The sequence below is a fragment of the Danio rerio genome, chromosome 1, assembly GCF_052040795.2.
Source record: "Danio rerio strain M-AB ecotype USA chromosome 1, GRCz13ab, whole genome shotgun sequence".
Taxonomy (NCBI): Eukaryota; Metazoa; Chordata; class Actinopteri; order Cypriniformes; family Danionidae; genus Danio; species Danio rerio.
In genome coordinates, this window is record NC_141021.1 from 3,272,501 (window position 1) to 3,287,090 (window position 14,590).

At 36.3% G+C, this 14,590-nt stretch overlaps 1 long non-coding RNA gene across 1 annotated transcript in view; it reads left to right on the forward strand.

Moving 5' to 3' along the window:
* Nucleotides 1–12,097, forward strand: part of LOC141384360 (uncharacterized) — a 212,912-nt gene extending 200,815 nt beyond the window's left edge. Inside the window, exon 5 of the long non-coding RNA XR_015476092.1 lies at nt 11,966–12,097. This is a non-coding gene — a long non-coding RNA (uncharacterized LOC141384360). The remainder of the gene's footprint in view (nt 1–11,965) is intronic.
* Nucleotides 12,098–14,590: the final 2,493 nt, after the last annotated feature.

Sequence of the window (14,590 nt, forward strand, 5' to 3'; positions counted from 1 at the left end):
ATCTTTTAAAATATATTGTAAATATTTTGTTGACAATGTATATGACTGATTGTAATGCTTTACTCTTACGTATTACCCATTCTGAACATACTTAGTAAAATACTGCTAATATTTTTAAAAGCACATTATAATGTGTATTTATTTACACCTGTGTATTTCTGTAAAATTGGATGACTGTGTTTAATATAATGCACTTAAATCCTTGTGATCATTAATCCTCACTTATTCACTTATTTCGAATCCAAACATCTGATCAGATCAGCCATCTTCAGGACTCTAAATAATCTATTTTAATATATATTTTAGTTTTGTTTTTTGTTGAAGCACAGGTGAAAAGTTTCCCCCGTGTCTGTGAGCCAATCTGAATTCTATGAATGTGTAAGTACAAGCTAAAACTTTGAGTTTCCACTATTGTTCAGCGTCTCGTCCTCAAGCACAGAAGACTCTCAGAAGTGTTGTCTTTTTCCCTCGTGTTTCATACCTGACACAACAAACCTCAGTGTCTGCTTTTACTCCAGTCAACACCGGGCTCCTTGATGAAAGTTTTCTTAAAGCTCGAGCGCAGGATGAAGTTGTGCTGAAAATAGACGGGGAAACGACCTTATTATCCTCCACTTCTCTTCAGTCGAATGTTCCTGGTGTTCGAGGGAAAAACTTTCTCCTCCATTTGTTGCTGCACAGAGGAATCTCTTTATTCGCACCCATTAGACTTCACAGAGCAGACGAGCGGCCTGCGGTTTATTCACTGTAGGATGTTATAATTGAAGTCAAATCTGACAGTTCATGGAGAGCCGGTGTTTAATGAGAGAAGTGAATCATAGGAATATCACAGACCTGTGGGTTTCTTAACCAGTGGGTCGTGACACGGAGATGTGCTGAAGATCCATTGTGGGCTCATAGAGTCACTAATGCAAAGAAAATACCTCACGTACAATTGATTTTATTGTTTTGTTTTTTTCAAATATTTCCCACATATTGTTTAACAGAGCAAGAAAATTTGCACACAAAAAAACTAAACATCTTGTGGTTAACAGAAAAATGAGAACAGGGTTTCTTCGCGGTCTTAAAAAGTCTAAAATATAAAAATCAAAATTTTAGGCCTTAAAAAGTCTTAAAAATTGTTTATTATTTAGATATTATTCTAAAGTTGCAACTATTCCTCATTTACTAACAGTTAATAAATGAAGAATAGTTGCAACTAGAATAACGTCCCAATAACATATATAAACTATTAACTGACACTTAACAAGTCTTTAGTAAGAAATTTACTAACAGCTTGTTAATGATCTATTACTAATTTATTTGGTATAATTATAAATCATTAAAATACAGTTAACTAGTCATTTGTAACGTGCTAACTAACAGCTTGTAAGTTATCTACTGGCCATCTTCAGGGTACAGCGATAAATAATTAACAAACTATTAACTTTTTTCTACAAGACATTTCTAACCCATTAACTAACAGTTTATTAAACAGTTTCTGCTATTTGGAGATTTCCGCCTGGATTTTGCCTACCCAAATTTAAAAGCTTCCCAAATCAACATGCAGAGGTGTAAATGCTAAAGTTTGGCATCATTTTAAAGAAAACCCTTAGAATTTTTATAAAACACTATTGAAAGTGTTTAAGATATCTGTTTATGTCGTCTGTGTAATAATAAACACCAAAAAAAAGAGGCGCTTTTTGTATTTTTTTTGTTATAAACTCAAATTTGAAAGTGTACCTTTTAGGTTCTGTGTGGTCTAGCGTGCTGTAATTAATATTGGTGGTTCCTGCACATGTCTGTAATCATAGGAAAAAAGAAAAAGGTCTCCACCATAATCTATGCAAAAGTTATTGCATTCCAACTGATGAGAGGTGCTGTACAAGCCACAGGGAGCGATCCTTGTTTCCATATTTCACTATTCTTTTGTTTGATCAAACATAATTCACTGTGTTTGGAGCACGTCAGACATATAAAAGGATTACTTATGCACATCACCTCAAAAACAGAGGAGAATGGCCCTGAAGCGCACAGCATAAGGTAAGAGATGACAGCTGTCTGTGCTATCTGGGGCTGCTTAGTGATCATAAATGTATTGTTTACATTTCTGCGCCATGGAAACACCACAATTCATTCAACAACTGTTTGGCATATGAATATAATTCAGTAAAAAGACTGCTAGAACTGTATGAGCACCGGCAAGAGCTTTCATTTGAGCTATAACTTGTACATGTGTCATATGAAAAAATATGAAAATGAACCGATGTAAAATACCTAGATCGGGTATCCAAAATACTGTGTATTTAAGTGTAAATAACTTTTATACAATGAAATAAAAACCAAAGTGATGCATATGTGCATAAAATATAGATTCTACACTTTCAAACGACACCACTTACAGGGGTCTGGTGCAATGCTAGCCCTTTAAATCTTAAAGCGAAAGTCGATGACGTCACGGACCCGATATGAGCGCAATGTACGCCTGTTTAAACAACATAGCGCAAAACGTCAAAACGACTCTTGCGCCAAGCTGAAACTAGCAAACAACAATTGGTTCACGCCATGCGCCACATTGCGCCGGTTGTATGATAGGGCCCTTTGTGTGTGTGTGTGTGTGTGTGTGTGTGTGTTTTTGATATTTCGATATAGGTTGTAAATTTAATACTTAATGGTCTTTAAAAGGTCTTAAAAAGTCTTCAATTTGACATCATGACATCTGCAGAAACCCTGAAAAAACTCATAAAAGTTTGAAACAAGTGGAGGATGAGTAAATGATGACAGGTTTTTCATCTTTTGAGTGAACTATCCCTTTAATGCACAGATGGTTGGGATAAAAGTGAAGCTACTATTATGAAAAAAAAAAATGATTGTCTTGTATCCGTAACCTCAGCTGCCACAGCAAATTATTAATAAAACTGGGTAGGATTTATTGGGCAGCAGCATATGAAATGAAACTCATTTCCTGAGTGCTGCTCTTCCAAATCATAACACTTGATCACAGCGTTCATTGCTTTCTGGATCTTTCCACATCGACGCTGCTGTAAACTGCGTTCGCTTCATTATAGCCCGTTTTACAACAACTGCTGAGGGTTTTGCAGAAACTGTAAATGTTAAATTAAAAATGTAACTGTTTATTCATTTCTGCCAATTAATTTTCCGAGCCGGTATAGGCAGCTTGTTGTGACAGTACATGGCTCATGAATATTGATTAGGCCACACACACACACACACACACACACACACACACACAAAAACACATACACACACACACACACACACACACACACACACACACACACACACACACACACACACGTGTGTGTGTGTGTATGTATGTATATATGTCTGTATGTATGTATATATATATAAATCATTTTATAACTCATTTCTAATAACTGATTTATTTTATCTTTGTCATGATGACAGTAAATAATATTTGACTAGATATTTTTTCTAAACACTTCTATACAGCTTAAAGTGACATTTAAAGGCTTAACTAGGTTAATTAGGTTATCTAGACAGGTTAGGGTAATTAGGCAAGTTATTGTATAATGATGGTTTGTTCTGTAGACCAGGGGTTCTCAAACATTTTTCATGAAGTACCACTTCAGAAAAAAATTGTCTCTCCAAGTACCACCAAAATGAGCAGTATTGAAATACAGTAGTGTAGTAGGCCCAGTAAAGCAGCTACAACTCTGCACAGTTAAAAAAACGTGACGGATTACCTCAGAAATATAGGCTATATGGCATATTATATACATCATTTTTAATAAATTTTGAAATATATGTAGCATGTACATGACATATTTAATTCCTCCGCGTACCACTAGAAGGAAGCCTGCGTACCACTAGTGGAACACGTACCACAGTTTGAGAACCACTGCTGTAGACTATCAAAAAAAAATATATATATATAGCTTAAATAGGCTAATATTATTGACCTTAAAATGGTGTTTAAAAAATTAAAATCTGCTTTTATTCTAGCCGAAATAAAATAAATAAGACTTTCTCCAGAAGAAAAAACATTATTAGACATACTGTGAAAATTTCCTTGCCTTGTTAGACATTATTTAGGCAATATTTTAAAAAGAAAAGAAAAAAATGAACAGGGTGGGCTTATAATTCTGACTTCAACTGTATATATATATATATATATATATATATATATATATATATATATATATATATATATATATATATATATATATATATATATATATATATATATATAAGGGACAGTTCACTCCAAAATAAAATTCCCATCATTTACTCACCCCTCCATATGTTCTAAACATTTATAATAACATTTTTTTCCTATTGAACACACAATTTGATACTTTGAAGAATCTCGAAAACCAACATAAATTACTTTGAATTATATTTTATCAATTATCAAATTCAGTTAATTGAATTTATATTGGACTACAGAATCAAGACAAACTTAAAGTTAGAAAATCATCAAGAGTGCAGTGAGTAGAGATCCAGCCCACCCTGCCAAATCAAGTCAACATGACAATAAAATGAAGCTTCTTAAAGAGAAAGTTCACCCTAAAATTTAATTTCTCATCATTTACTCAACCTTCGTTTGTTCCAAACATTTAGAAGTTTTCTTTTTCTCCTGTTGAATACAAAAGAAGATACTTTGAAGAATGTCAAAAACCAACAGCAATTAACTAGACTGGATATTTATATTGGACTATAGAAACAAGACAAAACCTCTAGGTAAGAAACACATTTTTTTTTGGCAGTGTGTCCGTTATTCGGCACTTACAGTATGTTCAGGTATTGACCCAGATGAAGCTGTACCCAGATCAGCGTTAAAGCCCCTCCTGCGGCTGTATTTTGAGTCCAGGCTGTTTAGCGCTCAAATCCTCCGAGTTTTGCTCAAAGCTATTATCAGAGGTGTTCAAGAGGCCGGTCAAGGTCAACTGAACATGTTGACATATAATGCATTAAATGAAGAGGCGTTTAAGATGGATTAGTGCGGAATGATAAATGGTTGGGGGCCGAAAAACATGATAAATAGACAGAAGCCAGAGGGGGCCAAACCTGCAGGTTTCAGAGCGGCCCCGTGGTATTAAAGCGGGTCTGGACGGGCTCCAGGGGAGAGAGGTTAAGTCCAGCAGTCTTGCTTATGTCAAAGAGCTGGAACCGAGCCAGTCGCTTTATCGACAGATGGAGAGAGAGAGAGACACGGGTTTGTGCGCAGGCATTGTTTCAGAACGAGCTGCAATCAGGAGCTCTTCATAAAGGCCTGATAGAGCTGTTCTGCTTTGACAAAACCTGCAGCATCAAGTCCTGCAGGTTTCAATTCGCTGTTAATTATGCAATCCAGGCTCATTGTAAATATGTTCCTCTGCCTACATTTTAGCAAAATGTAAACATGTTGCACTATGTGTTGTTGCACGTTTCAGATGACAAATCCACTAGAAGGTGCCTATATAAGTAAAACAGCTAGATACTGTAAATAGAACAGATTATAGCATCGGTTTATTTATTATTCATTCATTCATTCATTCATTCATTCATTCATTCATTCAATCATTCATTCATTCAATTATTCGTTCATTAATTTAATTATTGATTAATTAATTAATATATTCATTCATTAAATTATACATTTATTCATTTATTAAATTATTCAATTGTTCATTTATTAAATTATTAAATTATTATGACATTATGAGGATGCTATGAGGATAACCAAGAGACCAAGACCGTAATGGGGGATGAGAAAACCCACATAATATTATAAATATGTCTTATAATGTGTCTCGAAATTAAGTTTTTTTATGTGAGAATGTAGTTCTTCAAAACTCAGATTTCTGTTTTATAAAGATTGTGTGTAATTTTATACATGTGCTTTGCCGAAAGTGGAGATTCTGACCTCCAGGGGGTGACGGTTACTCATGTATCCAGGGAGAGCAGCCTTTCCTTGGCTAGACATTCTGACGTTTTCCCATCACTTCAATGGCTCTATAAATAATGTGCCAGGAAATTAAGTTTAACCGTTTTTCTTTCAATAATTTAATTGTTTACATCTTAAATCTGTGGTTTATTTATAAAACTGGTGCTTATTTTTAATTAAAAAAATATATATTCTAACATTAGTGATCTCCAGGTGATGACGAGTGTCCAATACTCATGAATCCATCTAAAGCAGGTTTTCCTCAGCTAGTCATTCTGACATTTACACTGACTTTGAAATCATTTTGGGTGTTAACAGTATTTGGTTTCATGAATCAATTACCTTTTTTTCCAGGTTATTATGTTTTGGCTAAGCGCAAAGTTACTTTTATTAAATATGATTTCATATCTCTATGTTAACTTTATAGAATTAAACAAAGGTGCAGTGTAATCAATAAGAACTTAATAACCAAATAGTTTTTGGGGCTGCAATGAAATTCTGTTATGTCTAAATATATTAAAAAAATGTGCTAATACTATATATTTTTAAATTAATTTCTATGTTGAATGAAATTAAAAAAGTTTGAATTTCCATAATTAACATGCAAAAAATGCCTTTTTTTACAGTAATTTGCTATAATTATGCTACCTGCCTTAATTTCACAATAAAATTACAAATTCAACATATTACTGTGAATTTGTACTGTTAAATCCTTTAAAGTGATACTGATTTAATTTACTGTAAAAAATGACAGTAACTTGTGAACATCTGGAACTTTTTTATAGTGTATGTTTTATAGATGTCTATATAAATGGCGAAATGCATCATGTAAGCACAAAATGTATATTTTTTGTAATAAATTGGATTTTTAGACCCTTAATGAATCTCCTTTTGTATCTTCTTTTCAATCGCTTAGGTTATGAAGAAACTATAACATAATAATCTTTTCTCCACTGCTCTCTCTAAGAAACAACACTTACGCACACCGACATGTGAAATGTGCAGTTTGCTCAACGTGACAGCTCCTAGCCCTTTGCCATTTATTTTTTCACCTGATCCAAAAAGTCAATCAATCCCTACACCGACCTTTCCATTGCTGACATCATCCCGTCTTTCTGTTTCCTCAGAGGTGTGAGTCTGTGCAGAAGGACTTCATCAATAGTGCTGTCTCATGCTGAGTTCCTCCCACTGTGCTTAAGTGCTCGCATTTGCCTACTGTTGTGCGTTCACATGGAAGTTTGTGTCTCCCATATCCCAGCAAAAACCACTCTTATTCAGCATGGGGCGACACGCTTTCCACTAAACACAGAACAAATATTAAAGATAGCTGAGATAATAATAATAATAATAATAATAATAATAATAATAATAATAATAATAATAATAATAATAATAATCAAATAAAAGCTGCCCTAGAAAAGTAAGATGAACCGCACTGGCAGGTGAGGAGGTTCACAATACATGTATGACGATAACCAGTACCAAATAGAAAATGTTGGCTATCTCTGTGCAAACTTTTAATTTAGGTTCTCGTAAGCCAGCTCATTTAATCCCTACCAAACAACCAAACAACCAACCAACCACTCCAACCACCCGCACCAACCAACCAACTTACCAACCAACCTACCAACCTAAACAACTAAAATCACCAAACCACACCAACCTTACTAACCAAACCAACTAAACCAACCAACTAACCCTACCAACCAACCAAACCAACTAAACCAACCAACTAACCCTACCAACCAACCAAACCAACCAACCTATTAACCCAAGCTACCAAACCAACATACTTATCAACCATACCAACCAAACCAACTAAACCAACCAACCAACCAACCAACCAACCAACACTACTCAACCAAACCAACCAACCCAACTTAACCAAACCAACCAACCAATCAACCTACCAACACTACCTACCAACCCAACCTACCAAACCAACCAACCTACTAACCGAACCAAACCAACCAACCAACCAACCAACCAAGAAACCAACTAACCAACCAACCAACCAAACTAACCAACCTACCAGCTCAATCTATCAACCCAAAATGCCAACCGACCAACCAACTGACCAACCCAACCAACTAAACCAAATAAAACCAAATCAAACCAACAAACCAACTAACTAATCAACCCATCCCAAACAACTAAACAACCAACAAACCGATCAACCCAACCCAGGCAACTAACCAACCAACCAAACTAACTAACCAACCAAACTACTAACCCAACTGACCAACACAACATACCTACCAACCAACCAACCAACCAACCAACCAACCAACCAACCAACCAACCAACCAACCTATCAACCAACCAACCAACCAACCAACCAACCAACCAACCAACCAACCAACCAACCAAACTAACCAACCTACTAACCCAAATGACCAACCCAACATACCTACCATCCAACCAACCTACCAAACAAACCAACCAACCAACCTACCAGCCAACCAACCAATTGACTGACCGACTAAACAGCCAAGCAACCAAGCAACCAATCAACCAACCAACCTACCAACCAACCAACCAACCGACCGACCAACCGACTGACCGAACAACCAACCAACCAAACAACCAAACAACCAAACAACCAAACAACCAAGCAACAAACCAACCAACCAACTAACCAACCTACAAACCCAACATACCAACCAACCAACTGAACCAAACCAACCAACCAACCAACCGACCAAACTAACCAACCTACAAACCCAACCTACCAACCAACCACTTCCCTTGAACCGTGAAGCCATTATAAACTCATTTCATTGCATTAGAGTACATTTCTCTGCGCCATGTCTTGAAAATATGGACATTTATTTTACCACAGTATTGTCAATGGAGTTTCATTTTATATGTTCATTAAATTACATCAGCGATGCTATAAAAGAAAAACCTGAAAATCTCAAACTATCAAACCAATGAATTGTTATTTTTGTTTCTTATGTTTGTATTCTATGTTTCTTTAATTCTTGTTTACGTAAAACACTTTCAGTTACCATTGCATGTGAAATGTGTTATATAAGTGAACTTTGTTTTACTGTATAACATTATGCATAATATTACCCCATTAGGATCTCAATGCAAGGTTATTTTTAAGCTGCATCCCAAGCGTACTACAATGCAACCAAAACATTCCTATTTGCTTTAGAATTACAGGGAATCCAAGCACACAAGGCCATCTCTAGCTGTATTTGCTGTGTGTATTAAATCCCGGCCCATATATCCCACTGATCCACATTGAGCTCAAACAGTCATGCCTGCGAAATGCTCCCATTCATTTTCTCCTCTTGACGTGTGATTGGCTACAGAGGTTTTCCTGGAGAGGTCACTAGAGACAGACAATATTACTCCGCTGAGAGGCCAGACAAGCTGTAGAACAAAAGGTGATGTCTGGGTCATCTTGATTGTAGCGAGACAGCTGCTCATCAAATCACGGCTGATTTATTAGCGATTTTCTTCTCTGCTGTGACTGACATGCGCTGTTAAGCCATCATTCAACTTAAAAGCACCGAATAACGTTGATAATATTGCATCTAAGACGGATGCCTTGCATAGCATCTGTTAAAAACAAGTCACAGGGCATTGCTGTGCAGTTAGTTTGACTTTTGCTGTTGCTTTTTATTTTTTCTATATGCACAAACTGGCGTGCAGGACTCCTCGAACCATGTTATCATCTATAGGGCTGTGCAATTAATAAACATTTCATTTAGATTTGGCCTACAATTACTACACTAATACAATGAAACACTAATCTAGATGAAATTATTATTTCAGGCGGCACGGTGGCTCTGTGGTTAGCACGTTCACCTCACAGCAAGAAAGTCACTGGTTTGAGTCCCAGCTGGGCCTGTTGGCATTTCTGTGTATAGTTAGAATGTTCTCCTTGTGTTGGTGTGGTTTCCTCCTGGTCCTCTGGTTTCCTCCACCATCCAACACATGCACTATTAGCAAATAGTGTAAGCAAAATTGGCTGTAGTGTATTAGTGCACATGTGAATGTGAGCGTGAAGTGGTGTTTGTCAGTACCGGGTTGCAGTTGGAAGGGCATCCGCTGCGTTAAACATATGATGGAGTAGTTGGTGGGTCATTCCGCTGTGGAGACCCCTGATAAATGAGGGACTAAGCCGAAGGTAAATTAATGAAAATGGTTATTGCATCATATCCTGTGCAGTTAGTGTGACTTTGTTTTTGCTTTTTTTTTTCTATATGCACAAACTGATGTGTACGACCTTCAAACCTCGCTTTTAAACATGCTATCAGGTATACAGTTGAAACCAGAAGTTTACATATATTCTAAATAAGGAACATAACCATTTTTAAAACAATGTCTGATGGTAAATCATACTAAATGTTTACTATTTTAGGTCCGTTAAACTTACTTAACTGATTTACATTTGCTAAATGCCAGAATAATAAGATTTTTTTTTGAGAATTTATTTATTAATTTCTAGACAGTCGAAAGTTTACACACATTTCCTTGGTATTTTTTTTAGCTTTGCTTTTAAAACTTTATAGCTTTGGTCAAATGTTTTGGGTGTCCTTCCACAAGGTTCTCACAAATGTTTGAATGAATTTTGGCCCATTCCTCCTGACAAAATTGGTGTAACTGAGTCAGCTCTGCTCACAAATTTTCTATAGGATTGATATCAGGGCTTTGTGATGGCCACTCCAAAACATTCACTCTGTTGTCCTTAAAGCACATTTTAACACATTTGGCAGTATGCTTAGGGTCATGGTCTGTTTGGAAGACCCATTTGTGGCCAAGTTTTAATTTCTTGGCTGATGTCTTGAGATGTTGCTTCAGTATTTCTACATAATGTACTTTCTTCATGATGCCATCTATGCTGTGAAGTGGACCAGTCCCTCCTGCATCAAAACAGCTTTAGATCTTAAAACAGATCTTATTTGTACAATTTAGCATGATTTGCTCATACCCAGTGACGATTGGGTTTAGGGGCGGGGTTGGGTGCCACGCCTCCTTTTTAAAAATCGTACATTTTCATACGAATTTGAACAAATTAGCCACTAAACTGACTAAACGTAAAATATTTTTGCTTTGTCATGAGATCAGGTTGACTATTCCTGCTTTACGCAGCGGATGCCCTTCCAACTGCATCCCAGTACTGGGAAACACCCATACAAACTTATTCTCACACACACACACACAAACACACACACACATACACCACGGCCAATTTAGTTTATTCAATTCCCCTATAGCACGTGTTTGGACTGTGGGGAAAACCAGAGCACTCGGAGTTAATCCACGCTAATACGGAGAGAACATGCAAACTCCACACAGAAATGCCAACTGACCCAGTTGGGACTCGAATCAGATACCTTTTTGCTAACCACTGTGCCTCCCCGTGATTCATCAATGAAAACATTTTTCTCCTTTTCAAACATGGCATCTTCTCACAAATATTGCCTTGTGGTTACATAATGAACATCCACTAATCAAGCAGGCGCCGCTACTCACAAAAAAAAAAAAAAAAAAAACAGTGTAGAAACCAGTGAAGAAGCCGTGAGCTGATGGTTTCTAACACTACATTATCAGCCGTCTCGACAGACACCTGTAGCGTCCCTGACCTGCCGTAGATAAATCTTGAGTGCTTCTAAAAGCCTGATTCTCCTTTTGATTCATTATCTGCTCCATTATGAAGCACATTGAGCTCTGGCATGGCTTTGACAGGCCGCACAGGCGCAGAAACCTCTTCAAGATGAAGGAGACTCGCTGTTCTCCAGCTTCATCCTTTCAGATCTGTGCTTTAAAAGAGCTCCTCTTGTGCTCTATTAGCATTAGCGTGACAGCCTCTCAATGAAGGGGTTTCTTGAAAATTCACAGGGGTAGGCCTTCAATGAAGTTTCTAAATTTCTCTGACACTGAGATAGAGAATACAGTGAGAACAGAGACCCCTATGCACAAAAAGACACAAAGGAAGAGCACATTTTGGGTGACGTCTCATTGGAGAGGTTGAGAATAAGCCGTAATTTGCTTGAAATGACGTTATTAGATTTTATTGTGAGGTGTTTCAAGAACGCTCTACTTTCCTTTTCACAGTTTCTCTTGTGCCGGGAACAGACTGAGCCTTGATATTGCATGATTTGGGTTCAATGGAGACTCAATGGCTTTGTGAAAACATGAGAATGAGCACGTCGGCTGATGTGTAATGACTATCTGGACAAATTCAAGGTACGTTCATAATATTCTGTAAGAAAGAAACAGATTTAATCTGCACAGAAATGATGTAGGGAACAAGGTTTTTATTTCAAGGAGTAGTAAGGACATGTAAATGTTCAAAAATAAAACTAGCAGCATTTATAAATCAGCCTACTAATTAAGAAGAATGTTCTTAAAGGTCCTCGAAGGTGCATTAAAATGTGCATTTGTATTTGATGTTTGACGTAATCTCAACCCAAACATGAGGAGAGGGTGGGATATAATGTAGCTCCTCCCCTTTTAAAAAAAGAACAGCCAATAGTGTTTTGCTTTATCACATCTTTGCCTGTGAGAGTGGTTGAGCTCAAGTGCATCAAATAAAAAGCCAATGAGAAGGTCTTGAAGGGGGCGGGGCATGTCAGATACTAGAGAGTATTTGATTGGTCAGAAGATTTGGTGAGAAACTGTAGTATGGGTTGATTTAAATAAAACTGATGATCCATATAGGCAGAAGAGACAAACTACAGGCTTTGCATGTTCATATCAGTTTTATATATTCTAAACATAAATTTTGTTACTGTTTTGAAGCACACTAGATTATAGATATCCTAAAAACTAATAATATTAATACTAACATCTAAGAAAAAAAATATTTACAGGAGTTTACACTTAGATATTGCTTGATATTAGTAGCAGTTTGGATTGCTGTCCGGGGAGAGAACCCTGAGCATAGAGACAATTGAGCCCAGGGCCCTCTCCTGGTCAATAAGCATGTAAGAGAGCCTTTGTTGCATTGAGTTTGTTTTTTTGGAAGATTGCAAATGCAGTCAAATTTGATTATTTGATGATTTTAAGTCCAACTGAATTACTTGTTTATGAAAGAAAAGAATAAATCCACTAGTAGAGTACTTACATGATTCTGCATTCAGTAACAGTCTGTTGTGATTCTGTGTCTGAGCTGGTTTTAGTTTTGGTCTGTTTCTAGACTCTGGGCCTTTGCTGCATTGAGTTTGTTTTTTGGAAGATGGTAAATGTAGTGATATTTGATTTTATGATGATTTTAAGACCAACTGAACATGGTTTATTTATTTAAGTACAGAATGAATCCACTAATAAGGTTCTCGTTTGTTTTTGCATGCAGCAACAATCTGTGATTCTGTGTCTGAGCTGTTTTTAGTTTTTGATCTGTTTTAGTCTTTAAGTTTTTGTTGCATGGAGTTTGTTTTTGGAGGATGGTAAATGTAGTCAGATTTGATTTTATGATGATTTTAAGACCAACTGAATGACTTATATATAAAAGAGAAGAATAAATCCACTAGTAGAGTACGTACATGCATTCAGTAACAGTCTGTTGTAATTCTGTGTCTGAGCTGGATTTTAGTTTTTGGTCTGTTTCTAGACTCTGGGCCTTTGCTGCATTGAGTTTGTTTTTTGGAAGATGGTAAATGTAGTCAGATTTGATTTTATGATGCTTTTAAGACCAACTGAACATGGTTTATTTATTTAAGTACAGAATTAATCCACTAATAAGGTTCTCGTTTGTTTTTGCATGCAGCAACAATCTGTGTGATTCTGTGTCTGAGCTGTTTTTAGTTTTAGTTTTTGGTCTGTTTTAGTCTTTAAGTTTTTGTTGCATGGAGTTTGTTTTTGGAGGATGGTAAATGTAGTCAGATTTTATTTTATGATGATTTTAAGACCAACTGAATGACTTATATATAAAAGAGAAGAATAAATCCACTAGTAGAGTACGTACATGCATTCAGTAACAGTCTGTTGTAATTCTGTGTCTGAGCTGGATTTTAGTTTTGGTCTGTTTCTAGACTCTGGGCATTTGCTGCATTGAGTTTGTTTTTTGGAAGATGGTAAATGTAGTGAGATTTGATTTTATGATGCTTTTAAGACCAACTGAACATGGTTTATTTATTAAAGTACAGAATTAATCAACTAATATGGTTCTTGCTTGATTCTGCATGCAGCAACAATCTGTGATTCTGTGTCTGAGCTGTTTTTAGTTTTTGGTCTGTTTTAGTCTTTAAGTTTTTGTTGCATTGAGTTTGTTTTTGGAGGATGGTAAATTTAGTCAGATTTGATTTTATGATGATTTTAAGACCAACTGAACATGATTGATTTATAAAAGAAATCAATTAATCCACTTGTAGCGTCCTCACTTGATTTTGCATGCAGCGACAATCTGTGTGATTCTGTGTCTGAGCTGGTTTTAGTTTTGGTCTGTTCTAGACTCTGGGCCTTTGCTGCATTGAGTTTGTTTTTTGGAGGATGGTAAATGTAGTGAGATTTGATTTCATGATGATTTTAAGACCAACTGAACATGGTTTATTTATTAAAGTAAAGGATGGATCCACTAATAAGGTTCTTGCTTGATTTTGCATGCAGCAACAATCTGTGAGATTCTGTGTCTGAGCTGTTTTTAGTTAAATGTTTTGGTCTGGTCTAGACTCTGGGCTTGTGTCGCATTGAGTTTGTTTTTTGGAAGATAGTAAATGTAGTCAGATTTGATTTTATAAG